The sequence below is a fragment of the Chironomus tepperi genome, unplaced genomic scaffold (assembly GCF_022539635.2).
Source record: "Chironomus tepperi strain 1889 unplaced genomic scaffold, CSIRO-AGI_Ctep_v1 contig_359, whole genome shotgun sequence".
Lineage (NCBI taxonomy): Eukaryota > Metazoa > Arthropoda > Insecta > Diptera > Chironomidae > Chironomus > Chironomus tepperi.
The window spans coordinates 461804-480057 of NW_027226481.1; positions in this window are offsets into that span (position 1 = coordinate 461804).

The window sequence follows — 18254 nt, forward strand, 5'->3', positions numbered from 1 at the left end:
GAGAAATCATTAAAAGATGGATGGAAGGTCAACTCAATTTCTTATTTTTTTAATTTCACATCGTAAGAAATGACTTTTTTTCATCTTTTATTTCATTCTACCTCCTTCTCCAGATGATATATATGAATCACTTCTTTATATGTCATAGATATTTTTTTGTCTTTAAGTAATTCAATGAGCTTCACGCTCAACTGCATTGTTACAGACCTTATCATGTTTCCATCGAGTTCTATGTATTGTCACGTTAAATGTCATCGAATGATATTAAATGAGTTTTGAGAAAAACAGATGTAGGAATTGAAAAGGTTGATGTAGCTACGAAGTTTTATTGCTGTTCATTTGATTGCTTTTGTCTTTTTACTTTGGAGAATTTTTCAACGGTTAAATTTAATTTAAAAGTTTGCTTCTTTTTTAATAACTTTTTGCATCTTTCTCTAATTTTAATTCGCTTTAATTTCAGTCTTGTTTCATAATTTAAACAGTGAACTCAATATTTACATCGTATTTGCTTAAAAAACTAGTTTCCAGCATTCGCTACAGTCTATAAAAACGGTGAGCACATTATTTGTACAATATTATAATTTGTTGATTATTTTTATCACAAAGATTATCAAAAAATTATTTTCAAGAACAATATCCATAATTTATGTACTTAAAACCGCACTTAGTTAACCTTTTTATGAGCAACTTTTAGCTTATTATGCTTGTGCAACCCCTACCTCAACTTAACCAACTGTATAAAGGTTTTAAAAGCACATAAATTCTACATTTTTGCTTAATTGCTTTATAAATCACTAAAAAGTAATGACTTTCGGCCAATATTTTACACAATTACAATATACACCTTGATAACGCTAAGTATTAGTGAACAATATTTAAATATCATTTTATAAGATTAGCATAAATGTAATTTAATGCATCATAAATCAAAAGGGAAATTACGCTAAGTATTTTTATGATTATGTGGCAGCAACAGTAAATTGTGGCTGTAAACAGCATAAATTTCATAAATATATCAAGCGAGAAGAGGTTCTAGAGATTAGAGGCAACGAAAAATGTTTAAATCAAAAGATTAAGTAAACCTAAATGGCAATAATTAAGAGGTTAGATTCATCTTTTGATAAACTTGCTAGTTTTGTAGCGATTGTTGCTGATTTAAAGGGATTTGATTGTTATTAAAGAACAGAGTACGACAGACTTTGAATTCAGTAAATACGCGTCAATTTCCAAGAAAAGTCAATAACAAGATCTCGTAAATTTTTCAACAAACATTCCAAGCAAATAACAAATTTACAATAGCTTTGTAAAAATTCATTCGTGCCCAAATAAAAATTCATTCTGACCAATTCAAGCACAAGTTTTCATCGCTCAATAAACTTCCTATTCTAATCGTGCTATACCAACCATTTTTGGTCCGATTATGTGAAATTATGAAAATGTTTTCATCCATTCTCAATAATTCCCAATAGCGATAAAACTTTATTTTTATATCCACAAAATTTTAGACTCTTGCAATCGTACATAGAATAAAACTGAAAAGGAATTGAGGATGAACATAAAGTGGTTATAATTATAAATTTTCCTATGCTATATATACAGCAATTATCAACTTTTATGGTCCTCATTCATAGAACATAGTTCTTTTCCACAAAAAAATAATATACATTCATACATGAAATTTATGAATTCATTGAAAGCGCCGTCTCGCTTCGGGGACAAGAGCAGAAAAATTGGCGAATTAAATTTTTGTTTCACTCGACTCTGCATGTACGTCGTCCATGCAAGTTTTATCACAAGATGACAGGGATGTAGTTGGGAGGCTATGGGAAGAGTATTTGAGATCAGATGCTTAAATACCTTTGAGACATAAAGGCAATGGACTTAATTCTAAGAGATAGGTGACCGTCCCCAATTGTAGGTACCCAACATCGTCCCCTTAGCCCCCTTCTGATAAGAAATTTATATGAACCAGAAATGAACAAAGAGGAAATTTTTCTGTGGTTTTTTGAGAGGAAGGAACAATTAAAATTTTTTTTATCACACTTATAAAGGCACAATGATGTGAAATGAGAAAGTTTACTTATTTAATCGATGAACAATTTATTAACGAGCGCAATAAATGCTTAGATTTACAAAAAGTTTGATAAATTTGTTGATTTTTGCAGTATTGTATTGTATTTTTTTGGTAAGGACAAAGTTTTTATTATTTCGAAATAATCTTAATTATGCCTGTAATATACATCATGTAGATTAAAGTGATGTTGTTGCCGGAGAGAAGATTAAAATGTTCATGGAATGATAATGAAGTAAGAATTATGAATAATTTATCGATTGCTTTCCAAATGTAGTTTAATGGTTTTATTGAGAACGGTTGTGTTCATTATGCTGATTTGATTTCCTTGTCTGATTATGGTAAGCGTTTTCCTACATGAAATGAGATAGGATTTAACGCGATTTGTGCTTCATGGCTTGTCATTCTTAACATTCATTGGATTGAATTGAAATCTGATGTTCTATGAATAGATTTTGGATAATTAGTAATGGTAATCTTGTAGTTTGGGGATTTATTAGATTGCTGGTAATTATATTTATGGTGCATATCATTAATGTTTACTTGATTGAGTAAATTGATGAGATGGAACTTGATTTTGATATTTTGACAACTTGTTTTGATCAACGGTTATAACGTTCATTCAAGATTTGAATTATATTAATTGTATATAGTTGAAAACTTCTTTTCATAACAAAGTTCAGTTTGTTTTTGAACTCCAAAGAATAAACATCATTGTGCAGAACTAAAATCCATTAAGAGTTCTTAATTACATTTGCAAATGCAAAAAAACTATCAAAAGTTACTGTGAAACTTGGCAAATTAAGAATTTAAACCTTCAAACTACTTTATACAGTAAGTTTGGTATTTTACATTCAAAAACATATTTCTAAAGTTAGTAAGAATGAAAATACAGATTAAATCCAACCCCCAACTCCATAAAAAGATTCTATTTACTTAAAACTAATACCTAAAACACAGAGATACGAACACAATCCTAGACGTCACGTTTCATCTCACTCCCAAAAAGCTACCAACTATTTCATTTGATTTACAGTAATTTCATGCAAACTGAAACCATAATTATCCCTATATCCAAATAAAACAAAAAAACTGGAACAAAAATAATTTTAATTGTTGACTCAATTTCTTCTTTATCGTAAAATAATGACTGGATTCATTTCATTTCGGAATGCTATATAATTTATGAAAGGCACTCGAGAAGAAATCAGCAATAAATCCACAACTTTTTTGTGGAGAAAAATAAACAAAGTCATTAAAATTGGTCATGTTTACTTAATAATTTTATGTCAAATAAAAAGAATAAAATCAAAAATCATAAAAAAATAATGTAACTTTTTTAAAAATGGATGGATGAAGTCCCGAGAAGGATAGGAATTGGATGGAGACATTCTGGCTGTATAAAATGATATTGAATGTTCAAAGCATTTAACGACCATCTGTCAAACAACTTATTCAAGACTCTATTACATGACCACATTTGGCAAGAACTTCTCGGTCTTTAAAATATTCTTCCACATAAATAAATCTCAAGGTCTCGATTCTCTTTATTTTTTATGATTTCCGATCGTTAATAAGTTTAGATAAGTTTTCGTCCCAAAAACCATGATTGTATAAACGGCTGTTCATTCTCCCACGACAATCGACTGTAAAAAGGAAGAAAAAAAAAATCATTCTTCTTCCTCGACTGCAATTATCGAAAATGAGAAACTTTTTCTTTCTCTTCTGTCATCAAAAGAATCTTCGACTTTTCCTATTCGGTCGACAAATTTCCGTCTTTTCTTGATTCTGCTTTTTCTCTTCATTGGCCTCAATTAATATTGGAATCTCATCTTTTTTATGCAATTTAATCCTCACAATTTAACTTCAATTTGATTTCAATATTTCTTCCTTCTTTCTTCATGCTGTCGTTGATTCTGCTTCTTTTATAGCATGAATTTCTTGCACTATTTGCATTGAAATGAGATTTTCCTTCTTTTGGAAGAAAAACAGAAACGAGGACGAAAAAAAGCAAGTTGAAATTATTGCGAATATATAAGATAGAGCTTGTAGTGCTTGAAATTAAGGATTCATTCATTTGTAAATAACTAATACGATAGAGCTGATTTCGAAATGTGAGAATTATTTGGAATTTAGATTTATTATTTTTATTAAAGTTGGATGCTCGTGTTGCAATTAATTGTATCTTTTGAATAGATCGCTGTTAATTAACAGATTAAAGTCTTAAGTGGCATTCTGTACCAACGTCACAAACACACGGATCAAGTTGAAATGTTGGAAATTCAACATTTTAATGATAAATTGCTGATTGATATTCAACTCGAATTCTGAATTAGTATTCTAACACGAGTGACTTAAATTAGGAGAAAGAGTACTTACAGGCGGTCTTTTAGGTTCCATTAATGCATGCTTTTGCCTGTCCCTATATAATCAAAATGAATTACTACCTTCGTGTGGCTTCTAAACAAGGTATGTCCAAGATTGAAGACCTTTTGGTAAAAACGCTTGTTGACAGCCTTTGAAGAACTATAGGATACAGTCGATTTTAGCAGAATTATTCATCTAAAATGCAGGAAACGCCCACTTATAAATGACTGTTAAATGGTAATTTTTGTCACAAGAGTTAACTGCAGTTTAAGTCATGTCCCAAGCAAATAACATCCCTAAATCACTAGAATCAGATCGCTAAAACGAATCACTTAAGAGCTTCATCCATAAAAAACCACACAAAAAGTGAATCAGTCAGAGGAAAAGCACCGAATTGTTGCCACCTCTTTTCAATAAATTTACGTTTCTTAAAAAATAGATAGGAATAGATAAAGAGCGTGCAAATTTTTCCCCATTATTTTCACTATCGACTGCAAGAAGGAAAAAGGAAAAGAATAAGAAAAGTGATTGAAATGAAAATTTGTTCTTAATACGATAAATTTTCTCCTTTGAAAAATTGCATTTTCCTTTAAAAAAGTCGAGAATGAGCTACATTGTTCAATACTATTATAGAAAAAAAAGGAAGAGACTAAGCAATAAGGATTTTTGTCAATTTATTTCTCGTTCATGTGTCTTTAATGCCATTGAGATTTTATATTTTTTCATACATTTTAGAAATTTCACTTCCACATCTGATAGATCGTTTAGTATAAGATTAAACTTTAAGGATGATGTGATCTAAAAATTGAGAATTTGCTCAAATGTATACAGTTTATTTATTATTGATATGAGAATTGAATGAGAAAAATGTATATTTACTTACAGTAAAATATTCAAATACGATACGGCATGTGCTATGAGAATAGAATGGAAAATTTATGAAAATTTTAAATTTTCTAGAAGCTTTAGAGTGAAAAAATGTAGAGCTCAAGTTACAATATTGGTGATTTTCTTTTGAATTTATATTTTGTAGATATTTCAGGAGCTGTAACAATGTAGAATTACTTTAATTTGATTTTGATACTTTGCAGCAGTGCTTGTAGACGACTAGAGTTTTGCATGGAGTCAAGAAGACTCGATTCAAGTAGTTTGAGTCAAGTAAGGCTCTTTTAGCAACACCAAATGTATGTCGGGTCTCTTTGACAGCCATATGTGAGTTCCATGCACCTTCGGCTCTCATATAGTACATACCTACGAGTTCCACAACCTACATACCAAAGAGAGCTTCTCTTTGACAGCTATACGGAAGCCACATGCCACTCATCTACGGTTTCCATATGGCACATATCTTTGGCTTTCATTTAGCTGTCAAAGAGAGCCTGCTTCCATTTTGTGTCAAAAGAAAACTTCAGCTGATCCTAAAAAGCTCTGCGATGAAGCTTTCTGCATTTGAGTCGCCCGGGAACTGAGATACAGTGCTTTATAATTAGACATATTTGTAGCAGACATTTTAATTAAAAATACAGCAAGCCCTAGCACATATTAATATGCCAGATTCCTCAAACAATTCATAAACCTAGAATTTAATTTTTCCCCGTCATAATCCTTTCTTTGTGTAATATTTTTTTTAATTAGCAACTTTACATCTGACAATCTGAAAATTCCTTCAAGCATAGTTTTTTAATTATTCAACTAAATTACATCTTTTGAAGCTTTTTTCTACTTTTTACTAAGCTGAACTATGCGTTTATTATTTTCTTTTCATTCTAGTTTTATTCTGCATTGAAAATGCACAGTTTTTATGCTGTATAGCATGTAAAAATATTCATTTTCCAGTATTTTGTGCTGTTTTACTTTTTAGCCTTTTTTTTGTGCTCAGATTTTTCCTCGTGTAAAAGAAGCGGAGAAATTTAATATCACATATTTGAAGCATAAAAACGCTGGCATATTCACAATTCATACAATAATTAGAAGAAACGTGGAAAATTAAATATATAAAGGGAAGCATAAAATGGCATCTGACTTTGTCGGCTTTTTTTTTATCCTGTTATGTGCAGCAATGCATTGCTAATTAAAAGTTAAATAATGAAAATTGTGAGCGAAGCAGTAAAAAAGTTGAATTTTCTAAAATAATCTTTTAATTAGCTTTTTGAATTGTTTTGATGGTGGATAAAGTGTCAAAGCTTTAAAATGATAGTGCGTGTATGAATATTTAATTTGACACAATTTTAAATTAGGGAATATTTGAATTTTGTTTTAAATATTTTATATTTTATATCCATATAGTTATGGATCACAATTTATTATTAGAAGTATATATCGTTGAAATTTATAAGAAAATATCATCTGAGTGAAATGGGCTGCAAATGTCTACCGTATATCAAGTAGGATTTTCCAAAAACTCTGTTTCAACGAAATTTCAAGACAGGAACCGAAACTGCATGTGAATTCTTCGAAGTTTCAGTCTAGACAAATCTTGAGAACGATTCCAGGAAGTCTTGATCTTAGTCTCGAGTACCCTTGATGTCAAGTTATGTCACTTCAGGCTAGCATCATAAATACATCTGATTACTGAGAATTACCTTGCACTTAACCTTTTATTACTATGTTTTACGTGTAGTATGTCAAAAAAATCCAAGTATCAATACTGTATTGTAATATGCAAACTAGATATTCAACAGTATCTGGAACAGAGTCGAAGTGGCTCGGTGGCGAAATGGTTTAGTACTTCGGTACATAATTATTGCAACACCGATCTAGCGATCATGGGTTCGAGACTCGGCATAGGAAATTTTTCTCATGTCCTTTTTCGAATCATATGTAGTGGAAACGCGGTTCACTTTGTAGGCTGCAGGTAGTAATGTCATCAAAGAAGTGGTTCGGATTCTACTACAAACTGTAAGTTTAGGTTTGAGCGAATGATCTGGCGAATCCTCCCTCGTTAAACTCCCAATAGCCATGAAACGCATATAAACGCGCAGCTATGGATCTTAAAGTCTGCAAAGCTAAGTTTATTTTTTTTTATCTGGAACAGTGAGATTCGATGTCAATATCGCTTAGTTACATTGTTTCCATTATTGACAATAAAAGCACTGATAAAAGATGAAGGATATATCCTTCCTGTGAATTACAATGTAGTTACAATGTATGCTGTATTTTTACAATCATGTGGTATAAGGAAACTTCTGAATTTAATTTCAGATGGTTTGGGATATTAATCTCAATTTTCACTTTGCATGTATAGAGTAATGTCTAGTATAATGACTGACATTTGGCATGAAGTATGTCAATTTTTGAACTATAATAATGAAAACTTCACAATCAATTCTAAATGCCTTATATTTTAACAGAGCTCGAAGTCTACTCAAATTTTGTAGGGAAAAGTCGATTCAAGTCGGCTCGGCTCCATACAGACTCCATCGTCATGACATCCCTAATTGCTGCAAAGTCATTAAATAATGAAAATCAATTTTAACTTTGTATAAATTTAAACTTTCAAAGCTTGTAGAACAAAACAAAAAATCCAGAACTCAAACTTTCTATCTCAATTAGCAGAGCTCACAGAGAAAAAAAATAACAACATCCTTATTCATATTCACAGAGCATATAAGCTGAAAGCAATAAATTTTCTAAACCAGGGTAAACGGATAGTGTCCTGCTTTTAGCATTTCAATTTTAGCAGTGTCCTGCTTTTAGCACTTATGTTTGAATTTTGAGAAACCGTTAGAAATTATCTCGTAAAAATTAATTTATTCATGAATTAAAAGCATAAGTTTCAGTGCTTATCGATAATTAGTTGATAATTTGCAGATATATTATCAATTTACTTGATTAATTCAGCAAATATCAATTAAAATTAACATTAAACATTTTGTGATTTTACCGTTAATTTTTTATTCAAATCCCTAGTGCTAAAAACCGTAAAAATTCTTGCAAAACCTTACAAAATTAACTGTCAGTTTTTCTATTCGTTTACCCTGTTTTCTAAACAACACACAATATTAAAAGCTCTTAATTGAGGTATCAACTATATATATATGAAAATATTTCCAACTCAATTGAACAAATCCCTTCCGATGAGAAAAAAAAGGAAAAAGTATGGAATGAAAAAAAAAGTGCCTTTTATAATATTTATGTTGAGACACTCTTTCGCATAATACATTTGTTACCATTTATTTTATAATTGAATGAAAAAATATGCTTCCATATATGATGAAAATTATTTCTTGCTTTCGTGCCTTTCAACTTTCACAATTTTTTTTTGTGACTCCTTCCTTTTTTAGCTTGTTTGTATCTAAAGAGCACATATGTGGCTCCACATAATAAAAAAATATGTGAAAATTTATGTTTTGCTTTGCGCCATCACAAACAGAATTTTTTTGCTTCTTTCAAGCATGTTTCTTCCTTCTTTTTCCAATCCTTTTTTTTATTTTTATTTGCTTCTTCCTTTTTTTTTACTTGCTGAGTTTGTTGTATGCACAGATATTTAAATTTTAAATGTAGCTTGTGGAGTGACATTAAGATGAAATATTCAGAGATCTTCCTTATCACACTCAATTTCAGTTTTCTTCTCCTCTTCCGTTCATGTTGAACTTTCTTCGTTTAGCTTCAACGCTTCCTTTTAGACTTTCTTTTACTCGCGATGTAATGCAATAAAGTTATAATTTTATATATACAGTTATGGTTTCTTGGATATCGATGTTGCCGTGATTTTTTTGTATTTGAATTTTGAGCGTGAGGATTTAAGTATAGGATGGAATTGAATTATGGAGATGTGATGTTGCATGTTTGATATGTGGATTGGATATAGAGCCTAATAGCTTAGCAGATGGGGTCATGATACCGCTTTATGGATGGTTATTCTTGGGTCTATGGTCAATCTGAGATGATATCTCATCCTGACTCTATCCATGGCGATTCTATTGAATCATCAATTGCGATTAATGGACCTCCCTCAATTAGTACCTAAATTTGGGTCTATAGCTGACTTCAGTCTGTCAATTACCAATACCAAGTGTCTCTATCAACAGCCTCCCTCCTTCCAAGAGACCAGCCATATTAAGAATACTAAATTCAATTCTATCTCATTTAAAAGTCTATCCCAGTAAGTTTCTTGGCAATTTACGTGATCTTTTGAGATTCCTTTAGCGCTTCATTTGTCAAAGACGCTCAAAAATCTTAAATTATATTCAAATTCTCACCCAGAAATCCACACATCCAAGAATTCATAACACATTCACTTATAACCTCTGTTACAAGACTATCTACAACATAGATCTGAATTCTCATTTACCAATAGAATGAGCGAAAATTGTATAATTTAATTCAATTTAGTGTGTATGTATGATATGAGTAAAGTACATGATAAATTATTATACGACATGTGAAGACAGTGTTTAAAGAATAGGAAAATTTTCTTCTGTGTTAAAAAAGGCGACTAAATATCGTGTATTGTTCTCAACGCAGACATCAGCTTATGCCAAAAGGGGTAAAATTAATTATTTAACAAAATATTTCTTTTTTTGTTCTACGAAAATTTAATTGCAATTTATCAGCGCTTGTTATTGCGCTGGGAAAAAAAAGAGTGTTTAATCAAATTCATGATGAAAGTTGATGAACAATGCTGTGAGAAAATTGAGTGCTACACATGCTTCTCACTCAATTAGATTTGAAATTGTGAATTAAATTTGCTAGTGTGAAAGTTATTGTCTGATGAAATTGGATGTTGAAGTGCTGAAGTGGATTGATACTTTTTTCTATGTATTTGGATTGAAATGCGTCGGAGATGTATACATTGTATTTGAATGTACTAAAGGTTGAGCCTTTTGGAGTATCTTGAAGAGGAAGTGCCAATGATTATTTAACACCAGATCACGAAGTCTAGTTAAGGATTATCTGGAGTCGAGTTAACTTTTCCATACAAAATCCGAGTCAATAATGAGCTCTGCTTAACGTTCTTGATTTTTACTTTACTAAAATGTGTCACTTCTTCATTTAAAAGTCATAAACAACAGCATAGAACACTTTATGAATCTTGATCCCAATTCTAACCTCTCACCAAGATGTGTCCATACAAATAAGCATCATGTAGTGCTTCATAGCTTCAAAAACACCCCACAAGACCCAACAAGAGAGTAATAGATAACTAAAGTGAATTTAAAAGTTAAATAAGTCACATTATATTCACCAGATACTCAAACAAAAAATTTAAAAATCCAATCCAATAAATTGAAAATTTTTCCCATACCTCAATAACTTCTACATCATCCCACAAAAGTTTCAATTTAAAATCCTTTTTCTTTTAAAAAGAATCTTTATGCAAATCAATTCAATTTATTCAATCAATCTCCATCCAACATCCTCAAAAATTGTTTTCATGTTCTGTGAAATTCTCCTCATTGTATGCCATAAAGTCTATCAGACAAAAAGCTTTCGCAATATCATAATACATCTAAGGAGATAAAAATTGATAAATTTATGGCAATATATTGTAGACATTTTCAATGCACATTTGGGAGAGAAAATTTTCCACTCAGTCAATTTCAGATTGTGAAGGAATAAGAAAGAGTACCGAAAAACCTTTTCATTTGATGCATTGTTTTGAGTGAAATAAGTGATCTGTTATACGTTTTGGTACAGTGACTGATGGGCTTAAAATTCTATTTTGGGAATTATTTGATGGAGATGGGGATATTAGTTGTTGATCGAAGTTTGCAGGTGAGGCTTTGTTAAGTAGTCAGTTTGATAAATTATTAGTGTCAGGCTGGTCATGAGATTGACATTGTTGATGATGTATTTAGATGCATTGAGAACCTTTCCAATTATGTTCGATAAATTGGAATTTTATGGCTCAAACTAGAAAGCTTATAACTAGGTTTCGAGTGGAACAGGTTACGATTCGTCTACCTAATCGTCCTGGCTCGAGAAGTTAGAGACTTGACAATCTACATTCCTGTTCTACACGGGATAAAGACATATTCTTTGGTCAATCAATCCCTCAAGTTTGGACCCCATAAAAATGCGCTCTATCCACAAAATACTCCAAAACTCATTTACTTCCTTAAAAAACACAATAAAATAAAAGCAATAAAAACTCCAACCAGACATTAAGATAATAAATTTATTAACATACTTCCTTCACATATGTACGTATCCCCTATATGTCTATGTGTATTTATTCATGTGAAATGGAGTGGAAATGAAAGCTTGAGAATTTATGCCATGCCTGTTTGTACGTCTACGTATTAGTACAATTGCATATTTAATGCCTGAATAGGGAGAACATTCACATCTAAAAATATCGAAAGATGGAAAGAATGAAAATTTTCGTACAGTTGATAGATTTTTTTGCTTTTTTTCAAGATGAGGAATCAATGACACAACTAATTTATTTCTGACGCCTCTCTCTCCAACTACCTCCATCCCCTCAAGGCGTCTCTTTGTCTCAATTGTGCTTTTTGTGGCGTGTAGACATCAACAGCAACATACACATAGTGATTAACAAATATTTAATGATAATATTGACACACAATTAGATAATGTTTATGATGAAGCATTAGAATTATGTAAACAGTAAATTCTATTTGCATTAGTAATGTTTTGTTAAGTAATTCCATGTAATTCATCCTCATTTTTGATGTTAATTTTTATCGTTAAGACATTAATGCTCTTTGCTTCTTTGCCTTTATGTCTTGTTTGTTATGTTAATTTTTATTTTTCTTTAAGAAAAGTGGATTTGGTTATTAACTTTTTGTGTGCTGTGTGTTGGAAATTATTTTGAAAATTTTAATGATTTTTATCACTTTCATGAATTACAAGGCGAGGGATGGAAGCTTAGAATTTCATTTTAAGGTGTCATAGATGGAGTAGAGTCATGACAATTACAATTAGAAGACATAAAACAATATTTTATCAAAAACCCGTTATCGTTAGCGTTATACTTCATATTCTTTCTTAGGGTTGTGTCCTAGAAGTTGAGCCTTAGAGTATATTGTTGAATGGTTATTCTTGAAGGACTTATGCTCTAGAAAATTGAGAAACCAAACATAGACTTTGAGGCTGACCAAATGTCAAGTATCTTAAGCTTTCTCTTTAACCAAGCAACTTACTCTCTGTTCTCTGTACAAATTTACTCAAAGATCATTGAAACTACCCAAAAGTATCACAATCGCTGACTCTATTTCAACTAAACTTTAACAAATTATCATGCAAATGTATTTAAAAACTAAATCAACTTTTAATTTGAATATGTAAATAATTTCACGTCTAGACTACTTTTTGTCCTAAATTATACATAATGCCAACAGAACTAGTTAAATTTCCAACAATTACTCAATTTTCTTCACAAAAAAAACTTTTTTAAATCTTCTTCATACACAGATCTCATAAAAATTAATAATTCACAATTTGCTCTCATTTTACTCACACAACCTCCATATGAAAAATTAAAAACTTTGCATTAAAAATGTAAATGAACAATGTACTTTTTACTTTCTTGATGCTTTCCTTTCTCTTTCATTTTTTTAATTTCTTTTTTTCGTTCATCGCACATTAGTTCAAAAGAAGAACCAACTTTTTCATCATAACAAAAACTCGTTAATAAGAAGCTTCAATGCTGTTTCCTTTCGTTTCACATTAATTTATTTTGAAGAAATGAAAAAAAGAAGGAACAATGAGGTTGCAAGGGGTGAGAATTTATCAAGTATATTAAGATATGAAGGCTTTTTGGCTTGGTGGTTTGTTGAAGTTCAAAAGCTGGTATTTAAGTTGATTCAGTTTTAATCAGGCTTCTTGAACAGACAAAGAGCATGGTTATGATTGAAAACGCTCAATTACATTGACCTAGCTCATTCAGATGAGTACATTCATTGTCTGTTAAGACTTATGTATCAAGCAGAGCTTAAATTTGACTTAGAATTTATATGAAGTCGAGTCGACTTGAAGCGACTTTTGAGTTGACTTGAGTAGACATTTCCATACAAAATTCGAGTCGGCTTCGAGTTCTAGTTAGACATCAAATGAACCCCGTTTTATGCCAGTCAAAAGGCCATGATAGGATTCAGTGCAATAATTAAGGATAATATTGACATAAGATGTGCTTTAAAAATTCTAGATTCACTGGTATGATCAAGGAGTTGCATGAAGTACTCCCAAAATTAGGTACATATGCTTAAAAATCAAGCAAAAATTTACTGTTTGAATTACTAACATGAAAGGATTCTCCCATTGCACGTTAAGGGAAATTTCACAGTTCATCATAGTTTTGTGTAAAGCATAAAATTTACTAACGAGTACCTCACTCCTATTCAACATATTTTTGTGATTAAAAATTTATGCATATACATATGTAAATTTTTAATAAACCCATCATCAACAGCATCAAAAAAATAAAAGTTTTTTTTTTTTTGAGTTTTTTTTTCTGCAGAACGAGGAAAAAGTTTTAAATAAACTTCCTTCATCAACACAGCATGCAGAGTTTTTTTTACACAATTTCTTCTTCCTTCTTTCCATTCACCGATGATGATGATGATAGTTAAATTACATCAACATAAATATAAATCATGATGATGACAAAAATAGTGCCATTTTATTTTACTTCTTTATTAATTTCATATTTTTCTGTAAACATTGAATGTGGTTATGATCCATGACAACCGACAAAGTGCACTTTATAATCTGGTTCATTTCATTCTTTCATATTCCATTTTATGAATGACATTTTTATGTGGATGTGGAAAATGTCATTCAGAATTTGTATGATTGAAGAGGATTTAGAGTATTGTTGGTATTGTGTGCTGGAATATGCATAGAAGAGTAGTTAAGTATACTTGGAAGATGATTAAAATATTGAAGAATAATTAATAATGTAATCAGGCTAAGAAGCTTCTTTAAAATTGTTAAAATTGTACAATTTCATGGATTCCAGATGATTTTCTTAGTCTTGAAGATAATTTAACATTTTTTGAAGTTCCTTACAGAACTTTAAGTAAGTATCTAGCATAATATTGTTAAATTGTATCAAAATCTTCCAGATCATAATAAAAACATTCAATTTTCATCCCTTAAAGCTCACTTAATCCACACTTTGTAAGAAATTCGAGGAAATACTCTGTTGTTTAACTTAAAATAGAACTATCAACTCATAAGCTTACAGTTTCCATGCAGATTATTTCAAAAACAATCCTTCTAATTAAGCATTGATTCCATACCAACTTTAACATTCCTCCCTATCTGTAACATTGTATATCACACTCGTATCTCGACAGAAATTCACGCTAAAGTCTACAATCTAAAAACTCTAACTGAATCAAGCTCAAATAAAGGAAGTAGACGATGATACGAGTCATACATTCATGTTATGGTATTCTTGAATATCAATGTAATGCTTTTCCTATCCATTCCATCACATCCGACATCACTTCATGTCTCATTGATGCCATTGCTACTATAGTTATTGTCATTAGTTTTGCTTCTTCTATCTATCACATGCAGGAAATGTAATCTTCTGATGTAATTTTGTGATGAAAATAAGGAAATGCGCTTTGGATGCAGTAAAAAATTTTATTTTATTTGTTATGATGATGTTTTTGTGGGAATTTAAGGATTGGTGTTGGGAGTTTGTCTGGAAGTGTGCTTTAAAAATGAAGTTTGATCGTAAAAGAAGTCAATTTAGATGCATAGTAAGTGTGTGACGTTCTTGATACTTGTTTTGGGAGTGGGATGTTTAGAAGCTCAGAATTGGATCATACGTTGTGCCAAAATATGTGATAAGCGGCTGCTACGCACTAATCAGGATCTACACAGATCTGATTCTGATTCTGAATTGATACTGAATCTCTACATGAGCTGTCCGGGCTAAATACATAATAATCTGCTGTAATGGATATTTTGGATGAATAGAAGTTCGTCCTAGTTATGAACTACACAATTGGGGATCATTTCTTCATCAATCTGTCTACATTGTAGCAATTTACAAAGACTTATTTGAACAAAAGTCAGCAAACTATAAATCCGAAAAGCACATAAGCTGTTACATATGGAATTTCAACATAACTACCGAAAACTATCATAGATTCTGGTATAAATCTACTCCCCATGTGGGTAATTTTTGGCACAAAATGTGCACAAGAACAACCTCCATCAATACAGCACTCTTAACTAGTTTCCTATTTCACCATCTCTCTATTTCCTTCAAAATGATAATTTTTTTCATTTCAATTTTGTGTGTATGAGCAAAAACTGAAATCTGACAAAAAAGAAAACGCCAGAAAGGAAGAAGCAGAGAAAAAAAAAATTTAATATTTATGAGAAATTTTCTGCCTTGCTTGGCACATGAAAATATGTTTCCTGCACAACAGACAAGTAACATAGAAAGGTGTGATGATGAGACGAAAAGGAATAATAATGAAAATAATATAAAAAAAAAGTTTGTCACTTCTCATACAGGAAGTGTCCTTAAAAATTATTTCAAACAGCATCAGAGTAGTAAAACTTATATTTTTTTGTTGTTGTAAATTATGTTGATGAGTTTTTCGTATCCGTATTTTCATGCTGCTGACTACAAGGGTTGATAACAGGATGAGTGACAAAATTTTGTGACTGAATGTGACAAGAAACAATTATCTTTTATGTTTACAGTGGTTTGAGGGGATGGTTGTGGATGATGGAAGAAGTTATGAATCTGTGGAATTATTGTTAGTTGATGTGGGTGTGTAATGACATTGTAGGAAGGAATTATGGTGAAGGAATTTGTTGTATTTATATGAGTTTTTATCGAAATTAAAGATAATTGACGTGATTTTTTTGAATTTGTGATTTTATCTTTGAATTATGCAGATTTTAAACCAAATGGCAGATAAATCTGAAATAGATCACATCATTAGCATATGGATGGATTTTATCAGAATTAGATCAATTGAATCAATTTACCCAGAAGGCCTAGGGTGGAGAAATGATTAAAAATCTAGCCCTAAGACAGCGTGACTATAGCCCCAAGCCAGAATACGGCCTCAGGAAATACGGCCTAAAGCTACAGTTAAGTCAGCGAGTTATGTTTTATATCCATAGCGATTGAATCTTTATAGTACAAAAGGCTCTCGTCGTGAATAAATCCAAAATAGTGTCCTTAGGTCAGCGTTACTCTAGTATTAGGTCGAAATTTGTCAAATTTAACTCCAATCAGAGTCACGTCGACCTGTAGACACTGTTCTTCTGATTTATCACGTCATGTGCCTTTTGGGTATGATTCAGAAAAGTAAAATTATTTCATATTCCTTCTCATTGTAACCACGTTACTCAAATAAGAGATGGATAATCATCGTTAGTCAATCCACATCCATCTCCGACAACCAACTTGCCTATTCAATTTATTCCTGGAATGATTGTTATTCATATTAATTAACTCAACTTTTTTGATAAGCCATTATTAAAATTTCACACTCAAAGCCTGAAAAACATACTAATAAAATTTTACTAATTAAATTAAACTAGACGAAGTTTAAATGAATATTTTGGATGAAAAACAATGTTAATTTAATTAAATTTTTGAGAATATTTTGCAGATTTAAAAGTTTTTGTGTTCAGTCATGATTTTTGTGCTTTTGTCTCAAATGAGGTCAGATTTGACTTTGTATGACTACATGCTTGATAGAATTTATTAGTACGAGTAAGCAATAACATCAAATCAGAGTCCAAAAATCGTCTTATAAACTTAACTTCCTACAGTAACTTCATAGTCTTCATTTTTTATTCCTCATCGTCTTGAACATTCAACACGTAAGATTAAATATGTCTGACTATGATGGAAGCAGTTTGATGAATGAAACATGACACAGCTCAACAGTCAGGCTTTTATGGGAGACTATAAATAGCATTACATTAGAATAAAATGAGCTGCTCATGTAAGAGATTTTCAGTAACCACAAAAGTTTCACCCAAAATAAGATTTGACTTGTTCAAGAAAATCAAAGTAAATCCCTTCCTTTGAGATACTTAATATATTATCATCCCCTCTTTTTTTGTGACTGACTATTGATTGCATAAGATTGAATGTTTCATGTTTTATTTGTTATATCCAATGTAGTCATCAAATCAAAATGTACAAATAGACATACACTATTCATTATTCAAACAATATCCCATTCAGTGATAAATGAATGTAATTTATTGTTGATGTGTCATTTTGAATTGAATTGAACTAGTTGATGCAAGTATGATTGAGTGTCCGTTGAGTTTGCATTTTGTGCTACATTAAATTTATTAAAAATTTTGCTTCGGGATTGGAAACGTTAGATGAAGTTTAGGATAAGTGATTGAAATGAGGTGGATTTTGTTGGTTTGTGCCTCATTCCATGCATGTACTTATCCTTTCTAAACTCACATCCAGCAACAATTTTACCAAAAAAAACTTTCATTACTTAATGAATTCAATTCAATTTCCTTCAATCAAATTCAAAACTATTGTAAAAGTCATCACTGCCAAAAGCATAGAATCAAACATCATTGTCCCTTTTTTTCCTCATTTTCAATTCCATAACTTTCCAATTTTCATTAAATTTCATTTCTGAACAAAAAAATAAATTTAAATTGGATAATAACAATTTTTTGCTGTAGAAAAACTTTTCTTTAGTGGCAATCATGAAAACTATTTAGATCTATCAGTAAAGGATGTGTGTTGGAAGCACAAAAAAGGGATTTCATTGAATGGAATCTGATATAAAATTACGGCCAAAGATGGGAATTTTTATCATATTATGTTGTATTGGAAGCTATGATATGAATTTTTTGTGATGAGACAAAAATTGGAGATTTTTTTTAG